The sequence below is a fragment of the Leptonychotes weddellii genome, chromosome 9, assembly GCF_054177405.1.
Source record: "Leptonychotes weddellii isolate Sample4059 chromosome 9, ASM5417740v2, whole genome shotgun sequence".
Lineage (NCBI taxonomy): Eukaryota > Metazoa > Chordata > Mammalia > Carnivora > Phocidae > Leptonychotes > Leptonychotes weddellii.
The window spans coordinates 117400021-117418804 of record NC_138377.1 but is presented as its reverse complement, the minus strand read 5'-3'; the positions used below and the strand labels follow the sequence as shown (position 1 = coordinate 117418804).

Sequence of the window (18784 nt, the reverse complement as noted above, 5' to 3'; positions counted from 1 at the left end):
GCCTGGCATGTGATACATTTACTCGGTTATTTGTTTATTGTCTCCTCTGCCCACGGGAGTGTCAGCTGACCTAGAGCAGGGACTTGGCTCTTGGCAGGCTGTCTCCCCAGCTCTGAGCACGGTGCTTGCCGTGCAGGCGGACCTCAGTCTCTAGCTGTTGAATGGATGAGTAACGGTGATCGCCATCCTGTTCATGATGTGACCAGGGCAGGGTACGCCGGAGGGCGTGGAACATCGAGGAACTTCTCAGTTTGCGGTGTCATTTGGAACAGCTCAGCGTGGAAGCTTGTCCCAGGTTCAGAGAGACCGCTGCATCTGGATAGAATTGTCAGAGCTGAAGGGGAGAGCCGAAGGCTCACCAACATGTGATGGAGAGGGGGGTGGTGGACAGTGAGGCCAGCCCAGAGGAGGCCGAGGGTGGAGCCCTGCAGAGCTTCAGTGCTGCTCTTACCCGGCCACCATCATGCCAGGTTGTTTCCGTTAATAGTAATGGTCATTTACCGCAGGAGTGCTCTTTCACCGAGGTCTATCCTTGTTGCCTCTTATAAACGCCATTGTATTTTCGTCTCTGTTCCAAGCCTTGCATTGAACAAAGAGCTCACCGTTAGGAGTCAGTTTGGATGACAGAGCAGGAAGGGGCCCAGTCTTCCCGAGCCTCAATTTCCTTGCAGTGAAATGAGCCAATCGCACGTGAAGGTCTTAAAGGTCTCTTCCCATCACAGATGGTCCACGGCTCCAGGAATAAAGTCACCTTGAAGCCATGGAACTGCAGGTATCATTTATTTTGTGACTCAGCGCAGCAAAGCGCTTGAGAAATTAAGGCTGCACCCAGAGGTGGTGGTGGCCTTGTGCAGAGTGTCCCCTTCCTGCTGTTGACCGTGAGGCTCTAGAAATGGTGAAGCTCTAGAAATGGGCTGCAGTGAGGAGTCTCCTGCATGCAGAGGGGGTCCTCCTGTCCTAACCACACCTTCCCCAGCTCAAGCAGGCAGTGGGAGGGCTTCGAGTCGAGGTGCTGCTGGATTGAGGTAGAAGCATCTTCGGAGAATCCCCAGGGAGCTGGAGAAAGTCGAAGCGAATCCCAGATGTGTATAAGGTTGAATAACTCCAGAGAAGGACTTTATGAAAAAGAAGATGTCATTTATTGAAAGTAAAAGTACAACTCAGGGGGCAGCTTATTGACCAAAGCCATCAGATGGTAGCTGGAAGATTCCATGTCACCTGATCTGCCAGGAAGAGAGCCCGTGGCCCAGCAGCTCTGATAACACAGCTCCCCGAGAAGGAGGGGCTGATGCCTCTGCTGGGCTGGAAGGAGAGAGGAAGTCCTGTCTGGGTGGGTGGGTTTGTGCCCAGTAGACCCCGAAGCTACGGGACAGAGTAGCTCTTCCAGACTCCCCCAGGCAGCAAGAAGGGCTCTTCTTTGGTTAAAGGGAGTATGAATTCTCAACACAGATTCCAGTAACTCATCAGTTCTCTCAGGAGCGCTGTGAGTTTGGGATCATTATTCCCATTTCACAGATGGGAACATGGAGGCTCCCAGAGGCCGAGGCTTGCTCTGTATCACACTGCAGGCTGCTGGGCAGAGCACATTCCATACCTCTGAGATTTCTGTGGTAACAGGCCTGTCCCCTGGGCCGGGTGCTGTGTTGGCGGCTGCAGGATGGCAGGCACGATGAGACCTGATCCCAATCCTGTAGGCCTCCTCGGGCGGAGACCCTGCTGTGGCACAAGGCCAGATGATGTGAGCTCTGTTCCAGTGGGCTGATGGGCTCTAGCAGCAAAGTGCTGGGAGCTGGCTTTTAATTGGCGAGACATGCCCGGACCACCACCTGCCTTATACTTGTCAGCTGAGAATGTAAACTATTAAAAAGATGCAAAAGGTCATTTCCTAGGGACATAGGGAATAGTCGTTCGTAATCAAGCTTCATTACTTGGTTTTAAGTCCAGCCGAGACATCCTAAAATTGTGGCGTCCAGAAGGACCCGCCATGCTGGCAGGAGTGTGCTGGGGAAGACCTTGGGCTTGAAGTCTGACACTATGGCTTTAATTCCTGGACTTGCGCCACACGGCTGTGTGACTTTGGGCAAGATGCTTGACCTCTCTGAGCTTCAGTTTCTCACCTTGCCAAATGGTGTAAGAGCAGGGCTCACGCAGCAGGTGACAGAAGCCTGGCAGGAATTGAGCTGAATACTGTATGCAAAAGGCTAGCAGTGGAAATCGTGACAACAAAGCTCCCAAAGAGCCAGGCTGAGGCTTCCTGAACGTCTCCCCTAATCTAGGCAGAGGCTTCAGCGTAAGCCCATTTCCTTTGGTCTGGATGTTGGCAGAAGAGAAATACATGGATGCAAGTAAGTGCCTTTGTCCCCGCCCAAGGAAAAGAAGGAACCCATTGGGCAGCTCCCGCCGCTCACCGGCCCATGTGGGCAAGCGGCCCCCCGCCGCCTCTTTTAAACACCACTCCCGTTTGAGCCAGATACCTGGGCACGCAGCGGAAATGTGGGTGCAAAAAGGCAGAGAAAGAGCCGGAAAGAAAACTGGCTGTCTTTGGAGGGCTGTAGGGGTGAAAATGCCCCAGATTAGGGTTTCCTTCCAGGCCTGCAGTTTAAATTACAGTCATTTATTGCTATTCTGGGCAATACTGAACTGTACTTGCCCTGGGCTCTGCAAACACAGGAAGTCAGCCAGGCCTCTTGGAAGTGGTTTTCAAACAGCACTAGGGAAAAGAGGCTTAATGGTTAAAGAGCAGTGGGAGGAAGACAACCCGCCTTCTCCTCCATCCTGGTGGCCAGAAGACCCACCTCCTCCTGCTCCATCTGCCCACTCAGACATTTAACTTCAGAAATCGAATTAATACAAGTTACCGAGTGCCTGGTGTGCCAGGCTCTCTCTCCTGGAGGCGGTGGGGAGAAAAGGGAGCCTTTTGGGATGTTCTCCGTCTCCAGAGAGGGAGAAGGGGTGGGGAATTATTCAGACTCCAGGCATTCTGGGAATTCAGTAAGGTGGCTTGTGAAGAGGAAAAGGAGGTGAGGGATGGGGAGGGGGAGGAGGAAGAGGAGGAGGGAGTGAGGAGGACCAGGCAGGGCTCTGATATGGTACAAACCCACCTGGCCACGAGGTAGGTCCCTAGGGGCAGAGGTCCGCCGTCTGGTGTGCAGCCCCCAGAGGGCTTGGTGCACTCTTACTCTGTTCCGTATCTAAGCAGGCATGGCACACAGAAGTGTTGGACAACAGGAGATACTCAAAGTCAGATGAGTAGCAGTTTCTAGTTCCAGAGACAACCATTTGCAATGGCATGCTGCAATCGAGCGCTGGAATGCTAAGTGGGCAGGAAATTGGGGCAGAAGCCAATGTTTCTACTGGGTGATGGGGGGAGGTGAGCAGGCTGCCATGTGCTGAGGGTGACTGTTGGGGACGCCGCCTCTGCCTGCCCACGATAGGACTGAGTCTGGTCCCTGCTCACTGGTGGGGTCAGGGCGCCGGGCCACTCCTGCTCCTGAAACTTGTCAGGGTACGGCTCTGGAAACAGTGGCCAGGAAACCCGGTGAAAGCAGAAGCCGGTAGTTTAGTTGGACATAAGAAGAATGAATACGAGTGGCTACCAGAAGTTGACACATGAGTGATTCCCAGATGAACTGTAGAGACACTACTTGTTAGGATTGAAGGATGGTGGGAAAGAGGTTCAGGCTGGGCCACTTCCAAGGAGGAGGTGTAATTTGCACGAGGCCTTATAAGATTTTGTTAGGCTTAGTGGGACAGGGGAGGGGAGTGGAACATCCTGGGCAAGAGTAGAGTGTGGAAAAGGCCCTGGGAGGTAAGGTTGGGATGGTGCAGGTTTGCTGGCTGTGACCAGGACAGGCTCTGAAGGCCAAAGGAAAAAACAGGTCCTGACCCTGAAGGACTGAGGCAGTGGGAGTCTCTGTGGCCTTTGTATATTGACATGGCGGCAGGGACAAAGAAATGGGACGCAGAGAGAGCAACGTAAAGAACTGTGGGCATGACTTAAGGAATGCGTTAGCAAGAGCCTGAATCAAGATGGCGGCAGTGGAGATGAGGAACAAGGAATGGATGCCAGAGGTCTGTCAGGGCAAGAGCGGACGTGACCAAGGGAAAAGATCCAGAAGACTGAGCGGGTGAGTGACAGGTGGGCACCACCGCAAAAAGAGGGGGAGGGGAAGATGGGAGGATGCTGGGGGATGAGCTTTGAGCGAGTGGATTGAGGTGGCAGTGGGCATCTGAAGGTGGGGGTCTCCAGGTGAGTTAGGTAAGAATAAGGAATGGAGAGGTGAGGGCTGCATCATATACTTGAAAATCTCCCCTGCAGAGCTGACCTCACTAGCCCTGATAGTGAAGACCACTTTGGTTGAGAAGAATATAGGGAAAGAATGCAGGGGTTCAGCCAGTCAGCACCCACATGTGATGGGCTGGAGAGGAAAAAGTGGATAAAGGAAAAGCCCAAGGTTAGGAAGAAGCCACAGAAAGGAGAGAGAGAGAGAGAGAGACGGACCAAAAAAGAAAGCACCACGCGTGGGCAGTTGTGGTTGCTACAGGGAAATTAGAGAAAATGAAGATTAACATCTGGTTGTTGGAGCTGATCCCTCAAAGGTCTAGAGAAGTTTCCAGAGGGTGGCTTCCAGAGAGCTGGAGGAGCTGGGATTAAGGGGGTAGGGGAAGCGTGGGTGGTGGTGAGAAAGTCTAAGTGGAGGGGTCAACAGACTTCTGAAGCTCTGAAGCCAAATCATGCTCCCCAACAGGGAAGAAGCTGGTGCCGAACATGCTGGAGGGGAAGGAGGTACGGCATGGAGCATGTTCTGGGGAGGGCTGCACACGAGTAGGGAGTTTATCCTTACAATGGCAAAGCCATTCCCGTTCTCAGATACAAGGGTGGTAGAGCAAATTGGGTGTGGGGCAAATATTCGGGGGGTGTAGAGGACAGACAATGGGTGCTTACAGCAAGTAGCCACCGTCCTCTCGGGCACAGGCAATGAGAAGGTGCTGACACTGGGGTTAGGGGAGGATGGGAGAAGGCACAGGTGGACGTGTAGGGACAAGAGACTCCAAAGTGACTGTTGGGTGGGAGCATTGGCTCCGGAATCCCTGAGAGGACAGTGAGGGTGAGGTGAGCCCTCGGGGATGTGCATGGGGACACCGTGTTAGGGTTTGCTCCCGTAGTCTGCGCTGCAGGGCTGGAGGCTTCCCAAGGGGCGAGTGAGCCAAGGGACACCAAGGAACTAGCCACAAATGCAGAGGGAGGCCCCAAAATGAGGTTTGGAGAAGTTGGGAGGGAGCTTCTTAAAAGAAGGGAGCTAACTCAGCAGGTGGCAGGTGGAGAAGGCTGCATGGGGCATGCAGGGGAGGGCGCTGCCAACGGAGACCACAGGGGTGGAGTAGAGAGGGTGGTGACATGGGTCAGGGCTGGACTGTGGCCGCGCTGCAGAGCCAACTGGGGGGGGGTGTCAAGGCTTCTGGGGGACTGAGAGGGACAGGCTGGAGGTGATAGGCACAAGGCGGGGCCGGTGGGGGAGGTGCAATGTCCTTGTGGGTGGGGGGAGGGCACAGGACAGGAGTCAGCGACTTTGGACTTGGAAGCTCTGCTGCGAAAAGTAGCTGCGTGACGTGGGCGAGTCCCTGGGGTTTCCCGGATGCAGGACTCAAGTCCACGCCATCCCTCTGGTGTGTCGTGTGAGGTGGTCTCTGGACCAGCAGGGGCTTGGGGGTGCTTCCTCACAGCTGGGGCTGGCGCCGCCCCCCAGCCTGATTTACGTCCATGCCGCGCACGCCTCGCTCACGGTGTGAGCAGCAGCAGCGGGCTGCCGTCACCCTGTGACACTGCCACTCCCCTTCTGCAAGAACGGGCAGCCCCCAACTCCACTGCCGGCTTTAAATCCGTGCCCTCGCCAGGCTCCTGGCAGCGCAGCTTCCCCCGGCACGAGAAGCTGGAGCTGTCACAGGGCGCCAGGATGAGTGAGACCGCAGACGTGCCCACCTGCAGGGTCTCACCTGTGGGCTGCACCGGGCTGGTGAGGGCACCGAGTGCAAGGACGCCCCCAGCTGCCTCCCCCTGCCCAGCCACAGGTGCGCACAGCCACGTGCCCAGCCACCGTGGCTGTGGCTAGTGACCCGGGTGACCCTCGATTACAGGGATCTGATCTGCAGCGGCCGATACCACGGCTGGCTCTCCCCTTGTGCCTGGCCTGGGACGCATGGGGACTTTTGTTTCCCACAGGAGGCTATTTTTAGCGGGCTCCGGCTGAACTGCTGTGGTGAACGTACATCTTCACTAGGAGTGTGTGCGTCCTGGGAGGGGCTGACACCGCTCCTCCTGGGGGCTCCCCAGTCTGGCTTTCAGCTCTGATGGGGTGGCTCTGCTCCTAATGTCCCCTGCGCAGGCAGACTTGGCGTCTGCGAGTCAGGTCAGTCTGGAATTTTTCACCTGGGACCCTCCTTTCCTCCACAGCGGGGGGAGTGGGTACCAGGGTTTTGTACTAACGAACTGTGTAGGGCTGGCCCCGGGTCCTTGGCCCCTTCAGTATCCTGGATTTGTGGAGCCTCTCTCCATTCAGCTTGCGGGCACGGAGGACACGTGGATGGGCAGATTCACGGTGCTCTGGAGCCGGCCTGCCTGCCTTGGAATCTGGCCCCTGCCGCTTTTCAGCTCTGTGACCTTGGGCAAACTGAGTTCTTAACTTCATTCTCGAAGCCTCAGCTTACTCCTCTGTAACGTGGGATAATGGGAGTATTGATTTCCTGAAGTCCGTGGGAGCGGCAGAACAGGTAAAGCGTGGAGCTCTTCATTGTTCAGTGTTGAATAAAGTCCTAGCCCTGCCCTGCCCATTTTTTCCCCTTAGAGATTTCTTTGTATTTATGAGCTTTGTTGGTCACTGCTATGGCCAAGCCCTGTGCTAGGCCCAGGTAAGCTGGTGGGGTTTGAAGGGCTCATGGTACAGCAGGAAGACTTTGGGGTGAGCTGGCAGAGATGGGGGAGAAGGGGGACTGATTCTCCTATGATAGCACCCTCCTCTCGAAGCGTGCCTGACGATCTCCAGATTTTACCGATGGCGAAGTTTTATTTCCCTGAAGATAACCTCCAACCACTGTCCAGGCTGGCTCTGCACAGAGCCTGTCAGGGCCTTCTGGAGAGCCTGCCGATGTTATGGGAGGACCCAATCCAACCCGGCTGCTCATGGGGTGGCTCTACCCTGCCTGGACACCTCTATAGGGTGTCCTCTGGGGGCAGACCTAAGGTTTAGGTGGTGCCCAGGAGTGGAAGAGGAGAAAGCGGTCATAGGGCTCTTCATGTCAGGGCAGTGAAGACTGTGCCCTCCCCTTGTCCCCAAAGCACAGGTCCCACAGGACCATGTGGGGAAGGTGACGTGCATGGAGGGCCTCGGAAGGAGCAAAGAGCTCCCAAGGAGCTGCCACCCTTTTACCATTGTCATGACCAGGATGTGTCCCAGCTTCAAGGCGGGGACAGGTTTTCCCAGCTGTTGTAGGTCCAGGACACCTCCCTCTCTCTGTCAAGTTTTCTGCCAGCCAGGTAGACTTATCAATTCAGACAGTACTTTTTTTTCCCCCAGAGCGCACACACCTTTGTCATGTCCTGAAGCTTCGAAACCATGTTGAAATCTGTCAGCTCAGTGAATTAACAGGACAATCTCAGCAGATTTATTTGGCAGAAACACCGGATTCCTGAAACCACGTGGGCCGGCCCGCATGCCCCTTGCCCTGGGAAAGTAAAATGTACGTCACTGGTTTGGGGGCTAACTAGCACTGAGAAGCAGTCGGATTTTTGTGTTCATTTTCTTACATGTTAACGGTGGCCACCGTCGGCTCTCACATTGGATCCCGCATGGGTGTTATCGATTAAAGAAGTGAGTGGGATGGACAGGGAGGAGGTGGGGAGGGCCCTGCACTCTGGCGCGGAGAGAAAGCTGGCCCCAGTCGGCAGGCTGGTGATAGGAGCCCGGCTGCCTTCTCTTTGACACGAGTGCTCAGAAGACGCCTGTATCCCCATCTTCCTGCTGTGGGTGACAGTAGTGTTGGGCAAATCCAGTGCACAGCGTAGCGTTTTCCAAAACACACATTCTCTCAAGCCCCCTTAGAAATCTTTCCGTGGTGTATAGGAAGTGATTTTAATGACAGTAAAAAAAAAAAAAAAAAAATCCTGGCTTCATGGTTGTGTGACCTCATGCAAATTACATGTTCTGTCCAGATCAGCGAAATGTAGTGAGGATTACATCAGTTAGCACACGGGGCTTCCTGGACAGTAGCAGGTACTCAGGAAGGGGCAGCCCCGATCCCTGTGTGGTCCACACGTTTGTGGTATTTGTCTCTGTCACGCTTTGGGGTGGCCCAAGAGCAGTGCATCTGCCTTAAAGATGTGGTCTTCATTCATTCATTCATCAGAGACTTACTGAGCTCCTATGATGTGCCGAGCATTGGGGTCCCAAAAATGAATGAGGCACAGCGCCTCCCTGAAGCCGCTCCCGCTCTGGAGAGGTGTTCCCATAAGCAGTCATGCCACTTTCTCTCTAATGATGACTCTGAGGGGAGCAGGTCTCAAGGGCATTGGCATCTAGAACCCTGGAGAGGGACCCTGGAGGGAGCTGGTGGGAAGGAGGTGGGAAACATCTTGCCATCCCATGCCACCTATTACAGTGATGCCCAGGGTTTTCGAAAACAAAAGCATAGAGCCGATTTGTAATGAGAGCCTCCCACCTTCTGAAGTGGCAGGAAGACCAGAGTCAATACATTTTACTGCTTTGGGACTAGATTCAACCAGGAGGCAGAGAGATGGGTCAGGAAATCCTGTCTGAATCCAGAGTTCCCATGCGTTGGTATAAAATCCTGATGAGCCCTTGGAGGGGAAAAAAGAAGTCTATGATATTCCAGTGATACCGAGAAATTCCTGACTTTAAAAGGACAGATTTTTTTTTAGCAAAGGAAGTTGGATATTTAGAGGTGCTTTTTTTCCTCCAGAATTATTTTTAGCTTCCAGCTATATAATTTTTCTTGCCGAGGACTTAGGTGCCATATGCAGATTAGACTGGTGGGGTTTGGGAACCAAAAACAAGCCATGTCCTCCTGCTGGGGGGGCGGGTCAGGAGGGGGGTGCAGTGTTGTCCTTCGTTCAAGGGCACTGGAGAGAATGGGATTCCTGCAAACAGCCAGATGTGTGGAATCACTGAGTGGGGGTGGTTATCCCAGCGAACCATTTTACAGGAGAGGAAACTCAGAGAAATGGAGTGGCTTACCCAAGGTCATACCACTCTAGGGAAGAGTCTGAACCAGAGCCCAGACGTTCCCTGTGGGTGTTGGCTTCTGCCACGAGGGGTTGGGTGGTAAGTATGCTCAAGCCCTTCAAGGGTTTCTTGATGCTTCTAAGGACAAGACTTCCACTTAAATGGAATCCACCTTTCTTTATAGAACACACAAAGAGTCTAGTAGCTGTTTGTATCCTAAATGGCCACTTTTGTGCCAAACAGCTAGCCTGGTCATGGTTTTAAAACGAGGGGATTGAAATTCGTTGTCCTTTAAAGCATTCATTTTCTTTCTCATCTTTTGGTAATCTGTAGGAGAAGAAAGGTGGAACTTTCAGGAAGTATATCTGTAAAGAGAGATTGACTTTTAAGAAACAACTTTGGAAGTGGAGACCGATCTTGTCCTCCTCCTAGGAAATCAATCTGGAGAGCTGGATCCTTATCCCACTGATTCCTACCCTGAATGGCTTTTGAGCTCTGTCTTGTGAGGCTGTGAAGCCCTTTTCTTTGCATTCATGGGGGTGGCAGGGAGGACGTGTTTTCTAGAGAGCCGGGCACAGTGTTGGAGCCCGCTAGTGACTCGGTGGGGCATTCTGTTCCCCGGTTCCTCTGCCTTTTGGGCTCCCAGAGCATCCTGCTGTGCCTGGGTTAGTGCATGGTGTTTAAACGGTCTCTTCCTTGCTTTGGGTCCACCCGGCTGCAGGACACCGGACACAGGACAGGTCTGTCCCCTGATGAGGGGAGAAAATGAACAACAACAATAACAAAAAACAACAACACTGATATGACCCCACTGCTCTAGGTATCATGGGCAACGTTCATTTCAGTGATTTCTTTAGCAGGATCTCTCTTTTCTATTTATATCTCGATTATGTCTTTCAAATAGAAGTGATTGGCTGAGAGGTGACAAGGGATGTGGCTCCCCCTGCCCCCTCCCCCAGCTAGTCCTCAAAGGAAATTGGGCCCCAGGTCCTTTGGGATATTTATGAAAATATTATGCTGTCCGACTTCATGTTATCGTAAGTTCAGATTTTTTTTGGGGGGGGGTGGGAATCCATAATAATCTGTATTTACATGGAATTTCTCCTACCTTGTGTTGATATATGTTTGTGTGAAGTGATGTATATGTGTATACTCCTTTCCCCACCCATTAATCAATGTAACAAATGTTTGTTGAGGGTCTACTATGTGTCTGGTACTTCTCTGAGTCCTGGGGATACAGCCAGGGAAGTACAAGGTACCAATGTTCATGGATCTTACACCCTGCTGTAAGGGAGACCCCCAAAATGAACAAATATAATAAAATGACAGTAGTAATAACCACTCTATTGAAAGCAAAGCAGGAGGAGAGACTGAGACAGGAGACAGTGAAGTGCTCCTTTATAGGAGGTAGGCCGGGGGTCTCTCCGAGGAGGGGACATTTGAACAGACACCCACATGAAGAGAAGGAGTGGGCCTAGAACATGTCAGGAAACCTGCAGGTACAAAGGCCTTCCTACCCACACACCATCCACCTGCCCGTCCTCCCAATGCCATGGCCCCTGGCAGGGCACCCCGAATGTTCTAGATGCCCTCCCGCTATGGAGAAAGATGCTCATCCTTCCTAGCAGATGGGGTAGGAGTTCTTTTTCTTTTGAGCTTTTTAGCTATTAGAGATTTTCCCTTCGTGTGTTTCATTTTGTGTTCTGAGAGTGATTCTTTAACTTCAGAAAGACTCCTGAATTCAGGAAATACTTAATGATAGGGGCTCAAACGGTGAGTCAAGCCCACCCTTCCTGAAGTCTGAGGCCCTCGCGATAAGGCCACGGGTGGTGCATTAGAGGGTTGTCATGAAGAATATTGGGGGGACGCTGGCACTCGGTCAGTGCTGATTTCAAATAGCACTATGGTGGCTAGCTAGCCAGCATGTCGATGACGGCCACCAAGGTGTGGGCCAGTGAGGCACTGAGTCAGGCACTGTACGTCCTTGATGTCTGATTTTGGACATGATTCTGCAAGGCAGGTCTCCCTCTCTCCATGTGGGAGGGTGACGAGGCTTCGTTTGAGGCCACTGTCCATTCTCTTGACCACCCTGTAGCAGTCTCCTGGGACAGTTTACTGTTAATCTGGGGTCACTCGAGACTGTAAGTCAGCAAAGCAGACAGAATTTTTCTAAGCGCTCCTCCCCACGAGTGGCTGCTATCTACCTTGGTAGTGTTGTGTGATTCATCACACGGTAGGAGCTAATATTTCCCCAGGGCCCTTTAACAGTGAAAAACGCTAAAGGCGTGGTACAGAGGTTTCTAAGTTACTTAGCAGATTTTATGAACTGCTAATTACCCCATAAAGGTGTTTTATTGGCCAAGGGTGATCTGTTAATTGGCTCTGTTTACATATCTCAGTCCCTTTGCCTGTTTCTCCTGCCCTGGTCAGCGTATTGCTGGAAAGCTCTGCCCTCTGTCCTGCAAAGGAAGCTTTGGATGTCCAAGCCAGTGTCCACCACGGGCCCCCAAAGGATTCTGGTTCCCTATCTGGTGACTCTTGGAGTTAGTCATTAGGAGTTTTGAGTAGGAGAACTATAGCCTGGGATATGACCATATGACCTCTCGATTTGATTGCTTTAATAGGTTAGGCAACAGACAGGAACCTTGGTTTTCTTATCTGCAAAGTGGGGGAAGGAAGGAGGAAGGCAGGTTTTTGTTTACTTTCGTCTGTTTGCTTTCTGAATGGGCCTTCTCCACTTCTCAGTCTTTCAGAAGCTTCTCACATAGGGGACAGAAGTGACAGAGCAGGTGGTGAGTTTAGCAGGTGACAGAAAGTAGAGCTAGCCCCTTCCTGTTTCATTTTTATTTTTCCCACTGATTAGAATGCTTTAAAATGGAAAGGGTGGGGCCAACAGGTTCACAAAGCAACTGGAGTCCATAGTGATTAAAAGAAAATAGCACAGGGAGGGGCCTTGGGGCTCTCTGAGTTCTGTTTTCTCTTAAGAGAGTTTGGAGAAATGAGCTCATAGATCCACTAGATCCACTACCTAGTTCTTAAAAAAAAAAAAAAAAAAATTACAGGGGCACCTGGGTGGCTCAGTCGGTTAAAAAAAATTACAGGAGGAAATGGAGATGACAGCGTTGTCATGGTTTTTTTGAAGCAGGAAAGGATGGATTCTGGAAACAATAGGCAATACGTGGGAGAGAGAGATAGCATTCCCCAGCAAATGTCCAGAGTGGATTAGTAAACAGATGGGGAGTTTTGCTAGAAGATGACTGGGAGTTGTCACGAGCTCTCTAAAAACCAGAGCCAAGTCAGTGCGTTGCATTTCTGATAGGGTCGCTGTTATATCAAATTGATGCCCAAGATGCAATTTCCCGGAGATGTGCTAACAAATTTTCTCCTCCTGTCCTTATGAACTTGCTAAACAACACATTGCTCCCATTTACTGAGAGAGAGAGAAACCATGTGTTCAACACAGGCTAAGGCTTTTGTTCTGTATTGTCCCATATAATCCTCAGATCGACCACATGAAAAAATGCCATCATGATTTTTCCTATATGGTGGATAAGCAAACTGAGGCTCAGAGAGATTAAGCAACTTGCCCAAGGTTGCACAGCCAGTGGGAGCAGGATAGGAGTCTCGCCCCATGCTCTTACCCACAGTGCCCCTCTGCCTCCCAGCGGTTACCAGAGCTGCACGATTTGCCCCCAGAGTATTCATATTGGATTGGCATCGGTCTGCAAAGTGCTCTGGTATGGAGTGCCACTGGGGTCTTCCCTCTGCTATGTGCTGTTCAACATTTTTATCCATGACCTGAATGAAACCATAAAGGCATGCGTTTCCTCAGAAGCTAAACAGTTGGCATGGGCTGGAAGAACAGATCGCGCACAGGATGGCATGAAACGATCTTAAGCTGTCCAACTGTGGCTGGAAACCACAAGGACCACTGCAAAGTGTACATTTCTGCATCTCGGTTTTTAGTTTAGTTTTTTAAGAATTTATTTTTTAAGTCATCTCTACACCCCACCCGGGGCTTGAACCCACAACCCCCGAGATCAAGAGTTGCACGCTTTACCGACTGAGCCAGCCAGGTGGCCCGGTTTTTCGTTTATTTGAATTTTCAGGTAAGCCACCCGTGTGCAAGAGGGATGCTTTAGAGCAGAGCGCGTGAAAGGGGACGTACGTAATTCAGAGCCTGCGTTGCCTCCTTTTGTCAGTGTGTGTTCTCCTCAATATGCACAAACCACCTGTTTGAGAATCCTCCCTAGAGTTTATGCCAAGGATTAACAGCGAGCAGAACACCAGTCTCTTCTGCTGACCCACTACTGGTTATACTGGGTGCCGCCAAGCACCGTGGAGGAGAGGAAGGTGTGAGGTGTGAGTCACTGGTGGGCAGGTCCTGACAGGGCTGGAATGAGAAGAGCAGCAGTGTGGGTTGCAGGCCTCCCGGGGATCTCAGTGATTTGCTTCACGTCTCCAGCCAGTGCGGGGGAGGGGGGGTCTCATCAGAACCAGAATCCAGGCCTCTAGACCCCGCTTGTCCCAAAGGGAGCCCACCGGTCCTGAAATCCGCCCCTGCAACCTGGCTTCAGTCTGCTGGCCCCAGGAATGGAGACATGCACCTATTCCTTGACACTCACAGGGCCTGCCCTTCCACCTCCATTCGGCGGATGTATTTAATCAATAAATGTTTATTGGAGGCTGAAAGCACCAGACAAGGTTCTAGGTCCTGGGGATATTTTTTTTTTTTTTTTAAAGATTTTATTTATTTATTTGACAGAGACACAGTGGGAGAGGGAACACAAGCAGGGGGAGTGGGAGAGTGAGAAGCAGACTCCCTGCCGAGCAGGGAGCCTGATGCGGGGCTTGATCCCAGGACCCTTAACAACTGAGCCACCCAGGCACCCCTGGGGATATGTTTTTAATAAAACAAAAAAGGAAAAGGAAAGAAAAAGACACCTACCAACCCTCAAATGGGGAAATGTTCTAACCTAGAAAGAAGACCACTGGGATATTGGATTTAATGCAATATTCAAACAGCTTAAATATACAATAAATTTTTTAGGTTGGAATGGTCAGGACTTTTTTTTTTTTTTTTTTTCTCCCTAAGTGGATTTTATTCCACAATGAAATCACTGCTGCTAATTTTCATGGAGAACATGCTGCAGCCAGGGCTTTTTTCTGTGGCTTCCAAGGCCAAGTGCAGAATGCCAGTAAGTTGGCGTTCCCCAACAATTTTTGTAGGACCCGGAAATGAGAGCATGTTGCTTTTTGCTGGTGTATCTAAGAGGAGATCCTGACTTCTTGCTTCAGAAACAGGGGCATGCGTGTGACCTTGTGTGCCCTTGTGTGTGTTTCAACCTCAGAAAAAGTCTGACCCACGACCAAACAACACCCCCCCCCCCAAATTGCCAGTGGCTTTACAAGAATATCCTGTTTCCTTCAGGTCTCAGAGGGCATATGTTCAAGTAAATACTTTAAATTGCATCCTGTTGCCAAGTTCTTTCTTAAAGAAGAGGCAGTAAATGGAGTCTCTTCTGGGAAAGTTACGCTATCGTCACTGGATGGCTTTCTTCAGGAGGAACACGTTTATTTGAAAACCCTCGGCACCCTGTCGTACTTCTATGTCCCATCTCTGACCAGGGGGAAGAAGGGAAACTTGTTCACTTTTAGAGGAAGCCACATTTAGGATTTGTCCCTGGTGATGTGGGGCAGCTGTCGGAGACTGTTTTCTCTGCCCGGCCAGGCCCTTCCACTGTGGTGAACAGGAGAGACAGGGTCCCCGTGATCTGGGGAGTCAAGATACTTGCAGCGGGCCAAAGCTGGGATTATCCCTGGGCTCCGTAAGTATGCATCTTCCAAACTTTGCATTTTGCATCTTTTACCTACTTAAGTATAGTCATTGCCTGGGCAAAGACCCATGTGAACATTTGTTTTTGAAAAATGTTGATGTTTTCTCCTAAGGGAATACCTACTGCCCATAGAAAATTTGGAAACATAATACAGGCTAAGAAAGCAAATAAGAATCCTCTATTTTCCCACATCACAGGGAGAAAGCACATTTTTGTCTGTTTTTCTGCTTCCAGTATTTTTTTTTTCTCCCTGATCCTATATATCTAGTCCAGCCAACACTGTGTGAATGAATGGATCTTACAGGGTTTTGTTAATGACGTCTGCCCCACATTGCTGAGCCCCATTCCAGCTGAGGCCTGCATACTTACTTGCCTTCATATGCATTTTAATGGAACTCTTCTGTCTAGTATTATGAGAGGTAAAAGATGTATAACTCAGTAGGCACCTTCTGGGCTCAGGTGAAGAGTGTGTGAGCCCAAAGGCCACAGGTCAATTACCTAGGAGTGATTCAGAATCCCAGCTGCCTGCCCAGTCACACTTCTTAAGGTGCCTTATTGCTCTAATAAAATGTTCTGGGATATAATTTTGTAACAGTTGGTACTAGGAGTCCCAAAGGAATGGTGCATTTATCTTGAACACGGGCTCTACTCAGCACCCCCGCCCCACCAGCATAGCAAAGTTTGCTTTAATGATGTTCCTTTGAATAATTTAAATGCCACCCTCCTGTTGATTCATTCTGTGTATTTTATTCTGCAAAATGCCCCCAAAGGGTTAGTTTTCAAAAGCTGTGTGTTAGACACAGTTGGATGTATTTTTTTTCCTTCAGTGGTTTTGAGATTTATGCACGGATGCTTTTCTCAGACAAATACCAAGGGAAAAGACCTTTGCAAAATACAAAAATTTCATCCCGGGAATCCACAGTGGACGCAAAGCCTCTGGTGGAAGCTCAGGGGTGGGGGGCGTGGGGAGGGATAGCGGTGGGGTTGACACAGGCCTCTTTGGTTGTGTGTCATGCCAGAACCACGGTAAATAGCACAGTCATGACCGTTCCCCTAAAATGATTTAAAAACCTGATATCATTACTGCTGATTGAACCATGGAAACCTGATTGTGAACTTGGAAGAACTCTGCCCTAGGGGATAAACGATTGAGGAAATTTTAGGTCTCACAGGGTCTGAGAAGTCCTCTTTTCCCAGAGCTTGTACTTATAGATGAAGAGACAAGCTCTGCCAGGCTTGAGAAGTGTGGGTAAGTCCCAGCCTCCCCTGTGCCAGGGGGATTAGAACCCACGTCTCCTGAAGCCCAGCCCTGCCTGTCCTGTGCCCCACAGGACCGTTCCAGGACCTCTCACGTTCTAGGGTCACCAGAGAGGTATCAACACTGTACTGTGGAAACAGGAAATGCTCTTTGCTCAGTGGTCTGATGACTTGAAAAGCAGATGCCTGGGGCGCCTGGGTGGCTCAGTGATTTGAGCGTCCGACTCTTGATTTCAGCTCAGGTTGTGATCTTGGGGTCCAGGGATCCAGCCCTGCATTGGGCTCCCCGCTCAGCAGGGAGCCTGCTTGGGGATTCTCTCTCCCCTCCTCCCTCTGCCCCTCCCCTCATTTGTGCTCTCTCTTGCGCTCTTTCTCTAAAATAAATAAATCTTAAGAAAAGCAGATGCCAACCTCTGGAGCTCCCAGTGCATTCATACTGAAATGAATATACATTGTGGGTTGTGTAAAATGCACCACTAGCTGCAATTTGGTGTCTTCTGACCTCTGTCGTGCCCTGTGAGGAGGGCATTTCCCGAGCATTCGGAACGTCTGTTAGCCTTTTAAAGAAACATTCTGCACAGAGGATCCCCAGTATCTGCCTGGGCTTCCTTTACCTGTGGCTGGGCCTGTGTGAAAGGTCAGGGCAAGGAAGAGAAAAGACAAAGGACGTGGATGGCAGCTTTGCAGGAGCTAAACACAAGGGGATGAGTCAGTAGGGAAATAATAGCCGTATAAAAAGAATTTGAAAAGCATGAGAAAAAAGAAAAAGTGTTAATTATGTTAACCTTTTAGAACTTGTGCAGCACCCAGCATGAACACAAGTCTGTTTTGTTTAGTTGAAACCAGCCGTCTGATGATAAATACTTTCTACAGCCCCAAATAAGGGGGCCTCTTGTGAGGCTCAGTTGTTCTGCTCATAAGCCCTCGTGTTCTGTGAGGCCTCAGAAGGTTCTCCTGCATCCCTGGCTTTGACATTCTTTGGAATTTCACTGTACAAAATGGGGAAGTGTGGTGTGTCTGAGTTCAGTCCCTGAGGACTGAGGGGGCCTGAGCCACTCAGTCCTGGAGGGGCCGAGGGTTGTGGGAAGAGCCCAGTCTTTGGAGCACGACCGAGATGGTTCATCCTGGGCTCTGCCACTTAGAGCTGTGCTGCTTGCCAAGTGGTTAAGACTTTTCGGTGCCCCAGGAGATCATTTGTAAAAGGGACGTCAGCTATGCCCACTCGAAGGATTGGCACAGGACTCAGAGCCCAGTTAGCCAACTGATGGTCATCATAGTTGGTGGTGGTCATGTGCTACCTGCCCTCACCCGTGGGCCACTGCCCATAGGGTTCTTATTTTGTGTTGGGTCTCTGCAGTAGTGATCTTTGGTCAAGATGGGGTGGGGGTGGTGGGCAGAATACACAATCCTCTAAGAGGGAATTGGTGTTAACTTTGTTCAGAGCTGTCTCAAACCCGGAGGGCCACATCATGTGCATACCTGTGACTAGGGGAGATGGGGCACCGCCGAGAAGTTGAGTGTCCAATGTCATTTAGAGTCTCAGGGCTGGGCTCTGCTTCCACCCTAGAGTACATGGAGGCATTGGGGGCGGGGGGAGGGGATAAATGGAGATGAAGCTGGAAGGGAAGCATTCTGGATAAGGCTGTGGGTTTTCAGATTTTACTATGTATGTAATGGGCAAACCCATCAGAAGCTTTTGAATAGCGGAGATTTTTTGGCGGAAAGCTCTGCCTGTCGTGACTGGGAAGCGCTGCAGGTGGTGGGCCTATTGGAAGGCGGCAGGACCCTCCTGGCAAGCCATCAGGAGGACAGGGACCGAGTCAGAGATGCAGTGAGGAGATGGCTTTGAGGAACATCACAGAAATGGTGCTAAAAAGATCGGGAGTCTGGTTGGATCGGGCTGGTAAAGGGAGGGAGGGGGTGATGAGCACCCTACAGCTGGTGGCCTGGGATGGGAAGCTAGAATCGGGGAAGGAATAAGGGGAGACAAGTCCTGTGTGAGCATGTTGACCTTGAGGTGTCAGGGGACGTCTGTGTCAGCGTATCCAGCAAGTATTGTGGGTTTGGGGTTTGGAGCACAGGAGATGGATTACAGAAAGAAATTTACAAAAAGTTTCAAAATGTTGTACTTGTGTACAATTTTAGAATTTACTGAAGAAGCTTGTATGTCAAAAATCCCCACGGGATGAGGCATTCTGATCATCTATATTTTAAGGTGGGGATACTGAGGTCATGCCTACGTAGCAGAGTCCGTGGTTACAACAGGCAGGAAGAGGGGCGCCTGGGTGGCTAAGCGTCTGCCTTCGGCTCAGGTCATGATCCCAGGGTCCTGGGATCGAGCCCCGTGTCAGGCTCCCTGCTCAGTGTGGAGTCTGCTTCTCCCTCTCCCTCTGCTGCTCCCCCTGCTTATGTGCACTCTCTCTCTCTCTGTCTCTGTCAAATAAATAAATACAA

At 50.9% G+C, this 18784-nt stretch overlaps 1 protein-coding gene and 1 long non-coding RNA gene across 8 annotated transcripts in view; both read left to right on the top strand.

Annotated features, from left to right (window-relative positions):
* Window positions 1-18784, top strand: part of SLCO3A1 (solute carrier organic anion transporter family member 3A1) — a 298502-nt gene that overhangs the window by 149359 nt on the left and 130359 nt on the right. The gene's annotated exons all lie outside the window — the stretch shown is intronic.
* Window positions 5523-9992, top strand: LOC145723590 (uncharacterized). The gene is made up of 2 exons (XR_014148802.1): window positions 5523-6768; window positions 7572-9992. It is a non-coding gene; the product is annotated as an uncharacterized LOC145723590 (long non-coding RNA).